This window comes from Tetrao urogallus, assembly GCF_951394365.1.
Source record: "Tetrao urogallus genome assembly, chromosome: 1".
Taxonomy (NCBI): Eukaryota; Metazoa; Chordata; class Aves; order Galliformes; family Phasianidae; genus Tetrao; species Tetrao urogallus.
The window spans coordinates 152,830,410-152,845,509 of NC_136813.1; positions in this window are offsets into that span (position 1 = coordinate 152,830,410).

Genomic DNA, 15,100 nt, shown 5'->3' on the forward strand with positions numbered 1-15,100 from the left:
ATTATCTTCTTCCTCTACACTGCCCTGGTGAGGCCACATCTGGTGTACTGTGTCCAGTTCTTAGCTCTCCAGCTCAAGAAAGACAGAGAACCTCTAGAGAGAATACAGTGGAGGACCACAAGGATTATGAGCGCCTTCCTTATTGAGGAAAGACTGAGAGCTGGAACTGTTCAGCCTGAAGAAGAGAAGACTGAGATGGGATCTTGCCAGTGTTTAGAAACAGCTAAAGGGCAGAAGACAGGTGAATGCAGCCAGACTCTTTTCAGTTGTGCACAGCGACGGGACGACTAGGAATGGACACAAACTGGACCAGAGGAAGTTACATCTGAACATGAGGAAAAACTTAGAGGATTATGAATTACTGGAGCAGACTGCCCAGAGTGTTTGTGGTCTCCTTCTCTGGAGATATTCAAAACCTGCCTGAATGCTTTCTTGTGCAGCCTGCTTTAGCACAGAGGGTTGGATGAATTGATCTTCAGAAGTCCCCTCTGGTCGCTACTATTTTGTGATTCTACATTTTCTATGTCTTCTATGTATTATATGTATTAGTATATGTAATTTTTTTGGAATAAAAGATTTAATGAAATATGAGATTGATTAATCAGAGAAGGGCCACAGAGATGATCAGAGGGCTGGAGCACCTCCCCTATGAAGACAGGCTGAGAGAGCTGGAGCTCTTCATCCTGGAAAAGAAAGAGCTTCGAGGAGACATTGAAACTTTCCAGTATTTAAAAGGGAATTATGAAAAGGAGGGGAATCAACTTTTTGCAAGAGTAGATAGTGATAGGACAAGGGAAATGGTTTTAGGCTCAAGAAAGGAATGTTTGGGTATTAGGGGGAAGTTCTTTACAGAGAGAGTGGTGCGGTGCTGGAACAGGCTGCACAGTGACATTGTGGATGCTCCATCACTAAAGGTGTGACCAAATTGGATGGGTCCCTGGGTAGTCTCGTCTAGTACCAGATCTGGAGGTTGATGGCCCTGACTTTGACAGGGGGATTGGAACTTGGTGATCCTTGGGGTCCCTTCCAACCCAAGCCATTCTGTGATTTTATGATTCTACGATTAATAAATTTTCAAGGTGGAAAATTTGAAAACATTGAACACTAAGTATTGTGAAAAATAACAGATATTGGCTATTTAGAGGCCATCATAAACACTTCTGTTTCTTATTCTTTTATCAACCATGACAGACATCCATCAGCTTGGCAATTTCACTTTTCTTTTTTCAGGTAAATGCAACAGAAACAGAGGGAACTTGTAAACAGTCCAGTGCATTCTAATTAAGGGAACAAGCGCTGAGCAGATCTCTGTTTTTCTTCTGTATGTTACATATTGTACATGTGTTTAGACCTCCTTAGCTGATGTGTTCTGTGATTAGATCTGTGCACTACTGAAATAAATGAAGAGCCAGTTCAAGCCAGATGATCCCAGCAAATACTTCTATTTTGTCAGATGAGTCAGAATATGTGATATCAAATTTACACCAGATTGTATGTTTTCATAATCCATGCAGAAGAACAGATGAAGCCTGATCTGGTACAGTGTTATATTGATAAAACTATAATCTAATATTGAACATATCTGAAATGGCAGAATAAAAGTGAAGCAGACTGGCACTTTGCAAAATGCAGCTGTGGTATTTTTGATCTTTCACAAGAAACCAAACAGACAGCTAAACATGTTGCCAAGCCATGGCCAAATACAGCTTTGAATAAGATAGTTGAAGATCTGGAAGCAGCATAGCCAGCCCTGTGCAGCTGTACAAGCATTGTGCTGATAGCACAATCTCACTTTTGGGCATTTTGATTAGTATTTCAGCATGACACCTCACTGTGCTGTGCTGACATACTGTGTTCTGGGACTTGCCTGGACAACTTGATTTTTGGCTGCCTGCTAACAAAAGAGAATGTTTTTACTTTTGTATCAGACTCTGTTTCCTCATAGCTGGAACACACACAGATTTTTTCATTCTCAGTTTGGGTTCTATCTTCAGACAGAGCATTTTAAGTACACAAAATTAAATTAGGACCAGATCTGCTTTACTCTTTACTCTTTTATTTATTTATTTATTTATTTATTTATTTATTTATTTATTTATTTATTTTTATTTAATGTTCTTAAACCATAAGGATTGGACTCCTACAGTGCAAAAAAGAAGGAAAGAAAAAAAAGAAAAAAACAAAAAAAGAAGAAAATATGAATCATTCTTTTTCACAAGATCTTTGTGATCTTTGATCACAAGATCTCACAAGTACTTGCTTTTCTGAATGCAAAAATTGAACGTTGCTAACAGCTGTCTGATATGACTGACTTTATTCATCAAATGAGCCTCAGAAACTGCAGACAGAACAACCAAACAAAGAAAGCTAGTGATTATACTTAAAAGCTACAGTCATCTAATGAGGACCAGGAAGCAATTCTTGATGTTTCAGTGACTTATCAGAAATATTAAACATTTTATACTTGCTAGATGAAATAAAAAGTCATCTAATTTAAATCACTTCAGGCAATATATTCCAGATTTCTGGGCAGAACACAATGAACACTTGTAATAAGAATTGGCTTCAAAATACTATATGAGCACAAAACTCTGTTTTTATTAGATAATTTATTCAATAAAAGCTTTTTTTGTCTGCTTCATGCTGCGACTGGCAATTTTGATATTCTGTATGAGAGTAGGTGGAATCACATCCTCTGTCTTATATTTTAACTGCTATTAGACTCACAGACACAAATTACTTGATTGTTTCTAGAGATCTCTGTAAATATTAATGTGTATTTTATAATACATATGGGAAGTGGTGCTCTTGTTTACAGCTAAAAACTAATAGCTAGAACTATAAACAGACACACATACAGATAAAAAAAAAAAAACACAAAACAGACCAACCATACAATCATCATTCTTAAGATATGGTCAGGTAATTAGAGCCCTGTGTTTAACATGCAGATATTTTACAAAGAAAGTTACCATCAATCTCTGCCTCATCCTCTTTCCTAATGATATGTACTTTATGAAACATGCAAGCCCATCCCATGGAAACATTTCTGCTTCTTCTAAACTGTGAAAGGACCATTTATATGTGTAAAAAGTTTTTATCATTTTGATTGTATAGGAGAATGACAGCAGTGAGTCTGAAACATGTGTTGTGCCTGTTGTAGAGAGGTTACTGATTATGAAAATATTTTTCCCTTCCTTTATAGACTGCTATGGAAAAAGTTAATTGACCATTACCCAGGAACCTACCCATTTATTTATTTTTTCAGTAGCACAGGATGTGTTTTTTTCTTGGCTTAGGATTTCATGAATCTTTAGTACTGGCTTTATTTCTCTGCTCTAAGATAAAATACACCCCAAATGTTGAAACAGTGCTTTCAGTGACGCAGCTATTTAACAGTCAGCAAACCAGTTCACACAATACCACTCCTTGCTTTTTTTTTCAAAGCAAGGAGCTTTGATTAAGAAAAAAAAAAAAAAAAAAAAAAAAAAAAAGGTCAATATCTGTCTCTCAACAATTAAAATTGTAATTGGATCCAATTCAGTGCTTCTGCATCTATTGTAATGAAGTGTTTCAAAATATGAAACAGATATCGCTACAATGGGCTGTATTTGGATACTGATATTCTGCCAACAAGCTGAAGATGGAAAACTATTTTGTGAAAACTGACCTTGAAAAAGGTCAAATTGCTCATAAGATTTGAATATTAGATTGATTTAGTCTGTTAAATCATTTGTACTCTGTAAATAAATATTTCAAATAAATTGCTTTGATTCAGAAATGGATGTCTTAACGCAGTTACCCTTACAGTGGTGCTATGACAAAAGTTCTTTCATTTACACTTTTAAGTTAAATATCATGGCACTGTTTTATCTGGTGGTTACGGAATATTATACACCTTTTTTTTTTTATAGTTTTCTTTTTTTTTTTTTTAATTAAATTGTAATTTAGAATTATAGGCCCTTTTTTTGCTGGCTTTCTGTTACTGAACCTTGATGTTTCCCAGCTGAAAATGATTGAGTCTATTCTAAGCAAAACTTCAGTGGTTGTGTACATTCATCCAGAGTGATGCCACCTGTCAAACAGGTCTCTAACAGTGACCTGTAGAGCATGCTAACAGCTCACCATACCAGTCGTATTTATTATAGACACATCTGTTTACACACTGTTATGGCCAAACTGCAGGGAGAAGAAATATTTAATGATATATTTCATACTGGTGCTTAACAGGAGATACAAAAGTGGTTTCTTGGTTGGAGAAGAAAAGATAAAAGCTGATTGGTTCTGATATATGAACTTGTGCAAGTTTTCAGCCTCTGGTTTTTTTATGATTCCTGCACTGATTTTGGTGAAGGCTATTGATCTTTGTTGGGATGGCCTCTTCTTTTTTGAAATGGGTACATTATATGTTTCTGCCCACTATCTACAATTAATTAACCATCTAACTGCACCTAAATTCATTTAGGTGTCTGCCTTTTATTTTTTCATGAACTAAGTATCATTTGCACATATAAAGAAATTAGGCAAATGTAACCCTAAAATCTTAATCCTGAGTCTGTTTAAAACTCTTATTTCTATAAGGGCAAGTAAAGCCTGATAAGGTTGGTGGCCTTTTATGATGGAATTACAGTGTCAGTGGATAAACTGACATCATCTACCTGGATTTCTCCTGCATGACATCCTTGTCACCAAACTGGAGAAAAATGGGTTTGACGGATGGACCGCTCACTGGATAATTGTCTGGATGGTTACAGTCAGAGTTGCCGCCAATGGCTCAATGTCCAAGTGTAGACCAGTGATGAGTGGCATTCCTCAGGGATTTGTCTTGGTACTGGTGATATATAACATCTTTATAGGTGACATGTACAGCGGGATTGAGTGTGCCCTCAACAAGTTTGCAGACACCACCAAACTAAGTGGTGCAATTAATGCATTAGAGGAAAGGGCTGCTATCCAGAGGGACCTGGACAGTCTTGAGAGGTGGACTCATGTCAGCCTGATGAAGTTCAACAAGGCCAAGTGCAAGGTCTAGCATCTGGGCCAGGCAATCCCAAGCATGTTTACAGGGCAAAGAATGGCTTGAGTGCTGTCCTGAGGAGGAGGATTTGGGAGGGCCTACTAATGAAAGATTCAACATGAGATGGCAATGTGTGCTTGCAGCCCAGAAGGCCAGCTGTATCCTGGATGGCATCAAAAGAAGTGTGACCGGCAGGTCAAGGGAGGTGACTCTGTCCCTCTACTCCTCTGCTGCAGCAGTTTCAGAGGAGGGCCACAGATACATTCAGAGGGCTGGAGCACTTCCCCTGGTGAGCTGGAACTCTTCAGCCTAGAGAAGAGAAGGCTCTGAGAAGACCTAAGTGGCCCTCCAGTACCTGAAGGGGGACTACAGGAAAGCAGGGGAGGGACTTTTTAGAAGAGCAGGTAGTGATAGGATGAGGCAAAATGTGTTTAAATTGGAAGAGGGTAGATTTAGACTAGGTATCAGGAATAAATTATTTTCTATGAGGGTGGTGAGTCACTGGAACAAATTGCTCAGAGTGGTTGTGAATGCCTCCTCCCTGGAAGCATTCAAGGCCTGGCTGGATGAGGCTTTGAGAAACCTGGTCTAGAGGATGGTGTCCCTGCCTTTAGCACAGTGGTTGAAAATAGGTAATCTTAAAGGTCCCTTCCAACCTAAACCATTCCATGATTCTACGTTTTACAGTAGTTTCACTTTCTTCAGAGGTGACTCAAAAGTAGGGAAAAAAAAATGCTTTATTCATTGGTAGTAGTTCATCATAAGTCCTTGTTGTAACCTATAAGATTATACACCTGTGGTTAACCTGAACTGTGCAGCTCTGATTTCGTTTAACTTGACTTGGAAATCTCCCTACTGAGGAACATTTTGAAATCAAAGATTTCCTGAAATTTCATAAAAGAATTGATATTAATCTAGGAAATAAAGACCAAACAACAATAACAAAAAAATAAGAAAATCAACAACACAAACCTTTCCATATGAATTGTTCTGTAAACCTGCAAATCTAACAAAATAAAATAAAATAAAAAGTAATAAAAATATTTTTCAAAAGTTCTCTTTTACCTCTTGCTCTACACATAAATATGAAATGTTCTTTAGCAAATATCTGGTTGCTATTGATACCATTATAACTAGCTTTTTTCTAATGTATCATTATTTTATAAATGACTTCTACTATTTTATATGAATACTTTTTATTATAGTACAATATATTTTGATCCATATGATCTGTATTATATTCACATACACACACGCGCACAAAAAGTCTATCTAATGCATTAACTCCCCATGACAAATGGTTTAATACAGATGAAATAGTCATTGGAATCTTTCCTGCATCCATAAGAAGCTGTTAGCTTATCAACTGGAAGCAAAGCAACATCATAAAACATTTCTCAGCAAAGCCAAGGAAAATTATTTGATATCTAAACCTTCCAATAATTGAAAACATATAACCCATGTACTTCTGAATTATAGCTTGACTAATCTCTTATGAAGTATTTTTTTCTCCAGAATGCTTCTTATACTGCAGCAAGGGCATCGATGTGTTAGCAGGATGTTTTAAGATGCAGCTGTCATTCAGGATAAGTGAAGTTAATTCTCTCAGTATCAGTTCCTTCCACTCGCATCAGCACCCTGCAAAGCCTAAAAAGAAGGATTCAAATCAGATATATAATTTTTTTTTTAATCTTTCTTGAATTCACATTGGTATTTACTAATAATTTCACCCTTCAGGTGAAGCTAAACTCATGAATACAATAAAACTACTAGAACAGTTATGAACATTTTGTCATTAATCATTTTGCAATTAATATGTGATGGAGAACATGAATTGGGTAGAATGTTAAAACTAATTTTTGGTTAAAACAGTTAAATTTGATGACTCATTAGTTGCCAAGTATTAATCTGGCAGTTGTTCTTTGACCATATGGAATAAGTGGGTGTTTTCAATATGGGACTACCTAGGTCGCAGGAAATACTACCACATATGACAGGATCTGGCAGTTGTGATGGACACAGTTCTGAAAACTCATTGTGTAGCTGCTTCCAAGTAATCAGAAGCATTTTAGAACTTTCTGAACATCTTAGAATGGAGACTGGGATACATATCACCTAAAAGTCAATTCTAATTATTATTTCATAGTGATTATTTCATATTAGATATTACTTTTTATGTAGGAAGTTAACTTGCAATGATTTGGGGAATAAATCACTAGAATGGATATATTGGAGCAGTCTTTCTCTCCTTGGTACAAAAGTCAATAATCATTTATCCATATTTTCTTCGCAGCATAAAATTCTATTTCAGATATCTTCCCTATTATGAGTCCTCCAAGATAATTCCACTACTTCACTCTCTCAGTTGGAAAACACCCTGCAATTTCCAGCACAATTTCCACTGTTATGTATTACTGTGAAACAGTATAACTTTGTACCATGTATTGTTACTGATTAAAAATGGTTTTAAAATGGTAAAACAAATATACAAGTTATGTCATTTTTTTTTGTAACAGTATTCTTCTAGTGTTTTTTATTAGCACATTAGCATAAGTAGAGATGCTATGGCGTGGGAATTTTTGCTTTCAAATTGTTTTTTGAATTCTTTTTTTAAATGACATATGGCAGACACATTTTAAGACACTAAAGCTCAAGTATCAAAAGACAAATATAAATATTAGCATCATTAACTGCTCTTATGTTTAATTAAGACTTTATTATTATTATGATCTATCCAGCTCAGGAATTTGCTGTGTTCCATATTGACAATATTAATCTTATTTAAAAAAATGAGGGTTCTGTTGCTGTTGTTGTTTTCCACTAATGTGGAAGCAATTATTTCATTTTTTTGAAAACTAAGATTAATGTATTTATTGATATGTATATGTATTTTTTCAAATTAACATATTAAATTATACTGAATTCTATGTAAGTATGACATAGACCTTTTTGCTGCAAGAGGCTAAAGAATCTAGATTTACATTACAATCAAATTAAGCTGTAAGCAGTTTTTGTCTTCAGAATCTCAGACTACTTTTACATTTAATTTCATCAGAAAATAATGTCCCTTTTTTTCCTTTCAGTCTCAAAGGGCTGCACTACACTCTGGGATGGTGTCCATAGTTTGAAGAAATGCAGACAGAACACTACCCAAGGGAAGTACCAGTCTCATGTCACCCTTCAAGTCAGAGTCTGTATTGCAACATTGCTTGTGCACCAAACTCCATAATGCTTTCAACTCTTTCTCAGAATTTGGAGACAGAACAAGTATGGCGTTGTGTGGTTTGCATAGAGAACCTGATATTCAAGTAATGAGAGTAGTTACCAGATGGATCAGGTTCATATTATTATGGTTTCTTGATTCTTGTTTCTGTAAAACTCATACATCTGACATCAAATCGTACATTTCATTAATTCTTTCAGTTAATAACTTACCAAGTATTTGAATAAATTAATTATATGAGAATGCTCAATAGAGTCAAGACAAATGTTTGAACAAAGGCAGGAGACACACACACACACTGAACAAAAAAGATTTTTACCTCAGATTTTTCAATCGGGTTGGAGAAAGTATTTATGTTTTTCTAAAAGTGTCAACTACACGAGGAAATGAACATATATTTGGTTTTTATTGTTTGCATTAACTGGTATGATCCAGTTTTGCACTTCTATGGAAAATACTGAACAATCATTAACAATATTTACTCAACTATTATCCTGGCTTCAAGGATAATCTTCTTGGGACTGCAAAATGTACCACACCACAAAGTACCAGAGAATCTATATATTACAATGGAAGGAGTATAGAGAAGGCGGGATGGCTGCACTTGTAGGGTTGCAGTCAATGACTCGATTTCTAAGAGAAGACCTGTGACGAGTGGCCCATTAACATCTTTCTAGGCAACATGGACAGTGGAATTGAGTGCACCTCAGCAGGTTTGAAGATGACATCAAGCTGAGTGGTGCTGTTTATGCACTGGAAGGAAGAGATGCTATCCAGAGGGACCTGGACAGTCTTGAGAGGTGGGCCTACGCCAATCTTATGAAGTTCAAGGGAGCCAAGTTCACGGTCCTGCACTCAGTATGGGGCAATTCCAAGCACAAATACAGGCTGGGTGGAGAATGTCTTGAGAGCAGTCCTGAGAAGAAGGATTTGAGGGTGACAGTTGATGAAAGACTCAATATAAGCCAGAAACATGCACTTGAAGCACAGAAGGCCAATTGTACCCTGGACTGCACCAAGAGAAGTGTGACCAATTGGTCGAGGGAGATGATTCTGACCCTCTTATTCTGTGCTGGGGAAACCTCATCTGGAGTACTGCATCCAAATGTGGAGTCCTCAGTATACAGAAGAGATATAGACTTTTAAGAAAACATTCAGAGGAGGGCCACAACAGTGATTCAAGGATTGAAACATCTTCCCTACAAGGACAGACAGAGAGTTGGGGCCCTTCAGCCTAGAGGAGAGAAGGCTCCAGGGAGATCTTATACCAGTCTTCCAGCACCTGAAGGGGGCCTACAAGAAAGGGGGGGAGGGACTTTTTAGAAGGGCATGTAGGAACAGAATAAGGGACAATGGCTTTGTCCCTGAAAGAGGGTAGATTTAGACTAGATATTAGGAAGAAACTTTTCTGTGAGGGTAGTGAGACGCTGGAACAGTTTGCTCAGAATGGTTGTGGATGGCCATTCTCTGGAGACATTCAAAATTAGGCTAGATGGAGCTTTGATCAACCTGGTTTAGTGGGTGATGTTCCTGCCTATAGCAGGAGACTGGAACCTGGAACTAGAAGGGGTTCTTAAAGGTCCCTTCAAACACAAACCATCCTATGATTCCATTTTTCTTTCTCTCTCTCTCTCTCTCTATATATATATACAGCTGAGAATTCAAGATTTGAGATTTATTTCTATCTCTGTATCTCTGATGAATGAGGTACTGACTGAGCATCTTAGCCACACTGAACTGTCTTAAGTGCTTGACTGTTACTTTCCGTTCTGCTATTTTTTCTCATTTTATCTACAGGACAGCTCTGTGGCTCTAAGGGAGCTATAAGAAGGCCTGTGATTTTACTTGCCAAAAAATAATTCACATGAAATTTATAATATTAATAGAAAAATAAAACATAAATCACGAATGCATCCAGATTTATCTCACATGGCTTTTGCATACTGGCTTTGGCAGAGTTTCTCTAGAAATACATTTTTGAATGTTATTAAACCCACAGAATTCAATGCAGAAGAGCTAGTCATTCTCTCCTGCAGAGCTTGGACTTTCATATGAGAAAAGTTGAAGAATCATTTAAGTCCATTACCCTTTCAGTCTGTGGAAGACAGAAATCTGAAAAAAGATTCTAAGCCACTGTGTTGCTCAAGAGAACTGCATATATACTCCCAAATTAAAAATATTTTCCTTAAATAGGTAGTTCTCTGCTATTGGAAACCTCTCTACACACCAAAAGGAGAAAAAAATAGCATAAATTTGAGACTAATTGTTAATTTACATTCAAGGTAGATATTTGGGCCATTTACTTAAAATTTAGTATGTAATATGACACTTGTATTGTTACCTAAAGACATTTCAAGATGCTGTGGAGGTAGTGATTTTACTTTTTTGCCTTTTTTTTTTAGTTTTGTATGTTTGTTTGTTTTAAGAATCAAATAATATTTCTATTAGGAGAACATATTTTAACCTCATTGTATGTTTATCACTGTAAAATTTATTTCATGAAAGTGAACACTGAAGTTTCCTTCCATCTCCATTATTTCTTTCAAAGTAATGTACTTAATCAATTGCACAAAAGCATTACAATACATATACATAAATGACTATAAATTAGACTGCAGGGAAAAAATTCCATTTCTGTCTTTTCCCACTGGAAGTGCCAAGTACAAAGGCTGTAGCATTTGCTATCTATCTTATTCATTTATTTTTTTTACACTCTCTATTAGAACTCTTATTTTTTATCACAATGTGAAAGTCCATCTTTCTAGTGTTTCTAACCAGGACTGGAATAGCATGTATCAAAATATCAAGTGAAAATATTTCTAGCTAATTCTCAAAGCCTGGAAATACTGGTTGCAATGTTTTGTGAAAACCTACAGGCATAAGACAGGGCACCAGAACCAGAATACATTTTCCAGAAGTTGGTATCTAGAATGGTTTCCCTTGTCTCATCAGTCACGTGGTTTTTTGTTTTGTTTTGTTTTGTTTTGTTTTAGTGCAGTGCAAGAACTATAAACTCCAAAACTGTATTTCCATCATGAATCCAACTCATTCTCTCATCCACTAAGGTGGGCAAAAATAAAGGTCTAAGAGTTTGGAGGAGTGAAGGGGAAAGGCCCTAACAACTTTTGTCCCGGGATAAGATTATCCCTCTGTGAAGATTTATTCAGGACTTCCTGTGTCAAATCCCTTGTGTGGAAAATTTGTGAGCAGTCTTAAGGGGAAGACCAAAAGCACAGGGACACATTTCCATGCTTATAAAGACTTTTTATACTGAATAATAAAATTGTTACTTTAACATATGCTTTTAAAGTATAGGGTAAAACTTCCTGGCATTACAGGCACCTTCCAGTTACTGTGCACATTATGGTCTCAAATACTTTGCTGTTTAGCAGCATATAAGTGCAACATTGGTTAGGTAAATTACTGTGTGCTATTACCATTGTTACCACGTGGAAACCATGTTGTTTCTTTAGTACATGGTATGGTATTTCCTGGTAATACCACAAAAAAATGGTGCCTGTCAGCACTGAGTTATTAAGAGCTTTTGTGATATTTGGATATATATATATATATATATATATATATATATATATATATATATATAATAGTTTCTGTCTTTGATAGCTTTTCTAAAGCAAATAATAAACAGAGATGTCTTCTGCACCATGTACATAAAAGGGAAGGCTTTGCCTGCTGTATGTTATAGCCTCCCAGGATTCAGATCAGAGAGTTGGCCTAATTCACTGTCATTTAAAACCAGATGTTTTTTCTGGCACGCTATCTTGCAAAGGCAACAATGATATCCATCAGATGGTACTCAAGGAGGCTTTAGAGAATTAAGTTAGGTACCACAAATAAGTAGGAACAATTAAGTCTGAAAATAAATCTTAAAATGAGTTCTGATAATCAAGATTTTTTTCCTCAATCATTTACTATATATTCTGAGTTCAAAGGAGGACTTCAATCAATTTTGCAACAAGTTGGAGAGCTATTACATGCATGAAAAGCAATACCACTGACAAAAACCAGCATAAAAAGGTACAGATTCATGCATTAATATATGCAGATCAAGTTTTCACACCAAACAGTCACTCCTTGCTCTGAGTTCAGTGTTAGAATTACAACAGTACAAAAAATAACTTTTTGATGATAATATCAAGTCCAAAGAAAAATATATGTAGTGCTCAAAACAGCATACAGTTTGACAAAACTTAAACATATGCAACAAGAACTTGTAAATTTAACTCAAAGAAAAAGTAGTAAATACTATTAAATGGGACTTCTCCTTCTTCACTACATACAATCTGTTAATCCTCAAGTGGAAGGCAATAGAAGTAGGAGCTGCAGAATCAATGGGGATAAGAAAGGAAAAGTCTGCAGGGGAAAATGCCTCTGAACTTAACGGAATGTCATTCTGAAAGTGGACCCTCTTCATATATTTTCATTAATTATGGCCATGACAGTAGCTAAATGTTCCTTTTGTCATTTATTCCAGAATTTTAAGTCTTCCTTTTGAGGACATTTTATTTTTCTTTTTACCTCTTTCTCTCACATTGAGACTGTTTCCTTCTCATATGTTTTAATCTCTAGTAGTCCATCTTTGTGTCTTCTCAGTTTCTGATCCTCACCCAAAAAAATTCTATAATAATTAGAGGACTCATCCATCAGACATCGTGTGAACAGCATGAAAGAAAGCTGCAATAACTCAAAGCTCTGTTTGTAGCACTAAGAATGGTGCAATATTTTCCCTCCCAAACAGTGGGGTGCCAACAGATGCATAACAAATCATTTGCTTTTGTTTCTCAGATACCTCTGAACTTTCCATATACAGACTTACTGTTTCTAGGGATTATACAGCTGTATAAAGGTAAATGTCCCAAGATCTCTGTCATCCAAAAATCAAACATGGGACAGTGACTCATAAACGTGTACCCATGAGATATAACACTGATGTTGTCTTGAGTAACTATGCTGCACAATTACTGTTTACAGATGTCCCTCCAGATATTGTTCAGATCCCTGAATAAATATTCAGTTTGTTTATGTGGTACATACTACCAGATCTGATGATTCTGGAAGAAAAAAAGTTAATTTTGCAGTACACTAGAAGTCACTAGAATCTCTGATACAGCCTTCTACAAAATTTTTCTGTACAATAAATTAAAAAAAAAAATTATAAAAATTTCCTCTAATTTTGATAAGTTTAAACAGTAAAAAGTCTAGCTGTAACTATCACTGATAGTTTAGCTATAAAGCAGAAGTTTTCCCACTTTCTTCTTTTCTGAAGATTCATATATAATTAACCTAATTCATGCTAGTAGACATTTGAAAAATAATGAAGAATTTTTTAGGTGACAAGATAAAAGAAGTGGGGAAAGAGCACAGATGCACACACACAAAAGACAAAAGTTAGCTGAGGAGAAAGTCATAGAATATTTTGTTTAGAGTGATATTTTATTTGAAATATCTGGCATGACCTTCTTCTCCTAATAATTTTGATTTGTTCTGTTTACAAATGTCACCATTGGACAGAAAATCCATTGGAAAACAGTAAGCAAAAGTTTGTAACAAAAAGTAAAGCAATTAGCTTGTAAGGCAATGTATTGTCACACTTGTCACACTACAACACTCCTTAAGTTACATTAAGACTTACCTGAATATTTTGAAAAAGAACAGGGATGCTAACGATATTTTCAAATAAGTAATTCTAAATATCTAAAAAAATAAGTATAAAAAAAAGAGAAAAATTATAGAACTCTGAACCATAATGTCACACAGCTACACCTTCATTGAGGTGTCCATACTGTATTCCTTTTACAATATCTCTCCTCTTGGCCATTCCCCTGAGGAACTTGATCCTTTTATCGTCATGGCTAAGCTCCATGCAGTCAAGACCTTTAATACAGAGAGCTAGCACACTCTCTTTTTTTCTTTGCCTCTCTCTTCAGAAGTGCCTGAGGCCATCCATCTCAGCCCTTCTATCAGGTGAGCTTTCCCACAATGTCTCACTGAGCCCTTAGAGCTAAAAATTCTATTTCCTCTAGCTTATTTTCCATATGATGTGTCTTTGTACAGAGGCATTAAATTTGGGCCTCTACTGAAAGTGACTTACTGGCTGGAATTCCTTTTGGCTGCTCTTCAGATTCTATTTCATGGATCCATTCTCTTTTTCCCATCTCTAAACGCAGTTGAAGCTGTGTCATTCTTCTTCTAGCAGGCTTTACATTAAAACTCTCTTCGCCAGATTAGCAAGGTGGTATAAAAAGCCATAGAACAAAGAATCCTGAAGCAAATTATTTAATAACAGACTGACAACATCCTCTTATTCTGCAGGGTATCCATCCCACTCAGTTTCAGCTGTACTCAATAAAGTAAAAAAGATTAACCTGGAGTGTCTGAGACAGAGCATGATTCTGATGTTCCCACTTGACCTCTGGAGCAGCAATTCTTCACTGATTATAGACAGAGAAATCTGCTAGTGCCTTAATGAAAGACAGTTGGAAAATAGCTGAATGAAATATAACTAATCTTCTGTGATAAAGTTGTGAGGCAAAGATGAAATTAGAATTGCCATGTGGTAACCAATCTAACTAGTCACTGACTGTGACTGAGTATGCCTGACAGATTGCAGTGACAGAAACTAAGCCTTTCCCTGTTAGCAGAAGATGCCAAAGTGTCCTCAGAGATTTCATTATTTGGAGTGACAATACAGCTAAATGGTTAGGATTGTACCATTAGACTGTATACTTTCTGTTTAACCGGAGCAGCAACAGCAGAAATATTTGTATATGATTTGTAGTCTTCAGTAGAAATCAGAGACTCAGAAATCAAATTAAGAAGTGGCCACAGAAACCTAAAAA